Genomic DNA, 3,629 nt, shown 5'->3' on the forward strand with positions numbered 1-3,629 from the left:
AAGATTTATATCTCTGAAAACCAGCGTCAAACTATGAAATATGGTAAATCAAAGATCCAAATACTATAGAATAAAGAGATAACTGGTGTAGAGGCCTTAGCGTTGCTAGAAGCGTATTTAAAGATATCACAAGAGGAAGGAGAGGCCTCAAATCCGGAGCAAAATTTGCCTTTACAGCCTACTAAATAAAGACCTCTGACTTGTTCAATATGTAGAGTAGTTAGATATACATATAATAGATGCCCTAATAGGCAGTAGAATTAAATTTTGCGTGATTAATAATATGAAATTTGAATTTTTCTCTTAATTCGGATAGGAGCCTGCAGAACTCACTTGTATACAGAACTTACTTGTATGCGGAACTTACTTGTGGACCATATTAGAATCTGTTATAATAGATTATTATTTATTAGATTTATAATATTAATATATATATAATTAATTAATATTAAAGTAATATTCTTAAAGAGATTGGTCTATAATTTATTTCTAGCTTAAAAGATAAATATTTTAATTTCTAAGATAATTTTAACTATCTTAAAATAATTTATTATAATTTCTATAAATATAGGATTATAAGAAGTATATTTAAACATTCTTAAAAATGAAATTTAAAAATAACTTCTAAATTTTACAAAATATTTATATATCTAATACTTTAAAATAAAATCTATATAAATAAGAATAATAAAAAGAAAAAGAATTTATAGCTAGTTTTGTTATATATATAAATTCTAGTATTCTCGAATTATAAGAATAATAAGATTGATTATTAGATATTTATAAAAAATATTAACGTAATTTGTTATCGAGTAGCTATCTTATCAAAAAATGTGTTATTTAATCATATCTTCCTTTACTAACTATCTACTATACTATTAATTTGTACTAAATCTTTTTAATAACATATAGAGTAGGAGGCTAGGATCTTATTAGCTATTCAAGTTATTAAAAAAAATAAGAAATTCGATTAATTTTCGAGATTATAGCCTGATTCAATATATCTTTGTATAATACTCTATTATTATCTTACCAGTCTGATAAATCGTACATAAAATATATACTAATTATTATAAATTGACTTAAATCGAAAAATATACCCTCGAGAAATAGTTTTTTTCTATAGATATATATAAAGTAGTCTCCAGACCTTTTAATGTTCGAGAAATAATATATTTATTATTTATAGTATATAGATCTATATCTTCTTTTTAATAAAAATTGGGTTACAAAACTTATAAAGATCTAAAAGTTATTTCTAATTAGTTTTCTTTTATTAAATAGATTATGTTTTAATGTAATGTCGATTCTAATAATATTTATAATTTTAATAGAACTAGTTTTATAATAAGTTTAATTATAATAACTAAAATTATTATAAGAAAAGAAAATTATAGTCAAAGATTATATTTATAATCTAGTAATTATATAAAAATAATTGTAATTAAGTATATTAGTATAACAGACTAGATATTTCTTTTATAAATTATTTTTAAATATAAAGTTTTTATTAAATCATAATTCGATAATCTTTTAACTAATTAACAACTTAGAATTAGTCTAAATAGATAAATTACTAATAAATGAACGTTTATTAATTTTAAAAAATTCTTTATTCTATCTATTTCTTCATATTTATAAAAAGAAATCATTATTATAACTTATATATCTAATCTCTTAATATTAAATAATATTAAAATATATATATAGTTAACTAATTAAATAGAAAATATATATTAGAACTAACTTTATTAATAAGTTAGACTTTTATAAAGCTTTTAAAGTAGATATTATTGAAACAGCTTTTTTACTACTAATATAATATCTTTTAATCTAATTAAATTCTTTTCAAAATAAATATTCGATTTTAAATTTTATTATATTTTTTAAATAAAAAAAAATTGAATAAATATAAAAAACTTTTCTGAATTTTATTTAATCATAAGATCAAGTCTCTTCAATTAAAATACTATTAATATAATATTTAAAAGTTCTACTAAATCAATTTATACTATAATTAATTAAGTTTTAAAGTTCTATTAAATAATAATATAAGAGTCTATTCCATTTCAAAAAATAAATAAATAAATTATATAATAAAAATAAGAAAAAGAAATAAAAAATAGCTTATTCTATGAAATAAATTACCTCTAATAAAAGTCTTTTAGTTTTAAAGATATCTTAATAAAAAAGCTAGAACTAGCTAATTTAGCTTTAATACTAACTAAACTAGGAATAGATCTGGGACCTTTTCAGCTGTATATAAGAGCGCTGTTGATATATAGTATATATAAAGTTAAAGGATTTAAATTGACTGTGTATCTTAATAGAACTTGAATTTAGTTCGTTAAATTTAATTATATTGTGATTAAGATAAATTTGTTTTAATTAATTATATTTAGGTAGGATAGCTATTTGGTAGTAAGTTATATTATTTTTTAAAAGGGATTATTAACTAATAATAATAAGATTTAATATAAAATATTTATAAAAATACTAAATATTTAGATAAGATAAAATATATTTAGGATGATAATTTAATAATCCTTTATTTTAGAATGATAAAGATTATTATACATAATAATAACTAATATTTTTCTTATAAACTATATTATATTATTATTAGAGAAAAGGAAATATCAATTTAATAATAATCTTTACTTTTTTTATACTAAACTAGATTATATACTATATTATTATAAAATCTAGTAAATATAGTCTATATAAAATTAGTATATAATAGATTTATATTTTTTATTATTATATTAGCTAATATAAAAATTCATATCTTAACTCTTTATATATTAAGAACTAATACTTATACTAGAATACTAGTTCTAGTTCTAGACTAAATAATTCTTTTATCTAATTATTTTATATCTATATGTTTAGTAGATAGAATATCTTATTTATTATGTATAAAATAATATTGATATTAATCTTTAATAAATAATAATTATCCTAATTTTCTATAATAATTATATTATTAAATCTTGGATTATTTCTAAGATTTAAATAATAATTCTTCAATTATTATACTATTAGAATATTTTATAAATTAAAGATTCTTGAATAATTAAAAGACTAGTTTAATTATAATAAAAATCTGATATAATATTCTACTAAATTTCTAATATTTTATCTAGAAAAATATTATCTAAAAATAGAATATTGTTAATAATAAAAATAATATAATAAAAGATTATGATAAACTATAACTAAAAATAAGATATAAAGATTTAAGAAAAAATAGATAAGATTTTTTATCTTGTATTAAATTTCTTTAATATAACTTAATATCAAAAAATAGAATATATACTAAAAAGTTTATAATCTTAAGATTAAAAATAAAACTAAACTATTTATCTAAATTAAGGTGTTTAGCAAAGATAGCCTATATTGGAAGTAGAATGACTGGTAGTAGCACCATATATTGAAATTCAAGTCTAGAGAGGGAAAGAAAGAGAGAGAGGAGCTACAACAACAATCTATCTACTATTTCGCAAACCTCTATCTTATCTTTACTAATCTTGTATTTCGGATAATTCTCTTCTATCTTAAAATAATAAACAGCGGTAGTATAGAATAAGTAGTAATATCTCTCTGTTAAAGTCTCGACTTGTTCTTGA

Source organism: Penicillium chermesinum, assembly GCF_028974085.1.
Source record: "Penicillium chermesinum strain IBT 19713 chromosome Unknown utg000004l:1.0-3345178.0:1.0-3348027.0, whole genome shotgun sequence".
Taxonomy (NCBI): domain Eukaryota; kingdom Fungi; phylum Ascomycota; class Eurotiomycetes; order Eurotiales; family Aspergillaceae; genus Penicillium; species Penicillium chermesinum.